General features: G+C 43.8%; 1 protein-coding gene across 1 annotated transcript in view; it reads left to right on the top strand.

Moving 5' to 3' along the window:
- The window catches only part of LOC119589185, a gene marked incomplete at its 5' end in the record, with an annotated part of 121,836 nt that overhangs the window by 2,187 nt on the left and 119,318 nt on the right, over positions 1-331 (top strand).

Raw genomic sequence — 331 nt, 5'->3', positions numbered from 1 at the left:
AGATGAATAAAAAAAAAAGGGTTGGGGGGGGAGAGGGGAAGGCGAGGGGAAGGAATCTATACATTCACTCATCTATTTTGAGTCTTCACTCACCGTGGGATTAACCTTCTCACTGTTCGAATATTTTTTTTTATTTTCCGATTTTCACGCGGCGTTGGCACCTTTCCCTACAGACAGTTACTTATTTTCCTTCAATTTTCCTCTTTTCTCTTTAAGGGAGAGAGAAAGGGAGCAAGGTCATGGGTCATTTGATACTTTTTCGAGCATGAGTTCTGTGCCATGGGTCGTATTCATGGCCCGGCGGAGACTGAACAATGGGGCGGGTAATTTA

The sequence above is a fragment of the Penaeus monodon genome, chromosome 25 (genome assembly GCF_015228065.2).
Source record: "Penaeus monodon isolate SGIC_2016 chromosome 25, NSTDA_Pmon_1, whole genome shotgun sequence".
In the NCBI taxonomy this organism is placed as follows: Eukaryota; Metazoa; Arthropoda; class Malacostraca; order Decapoda; family Penaeidae; genus Penaeus; species Penaeus monodon.
The sequence above is the reverse complement of the archived record's forward strand: the minus strand, read 5'-3'. Positions and strand labels throughout refer to the sequence as shown.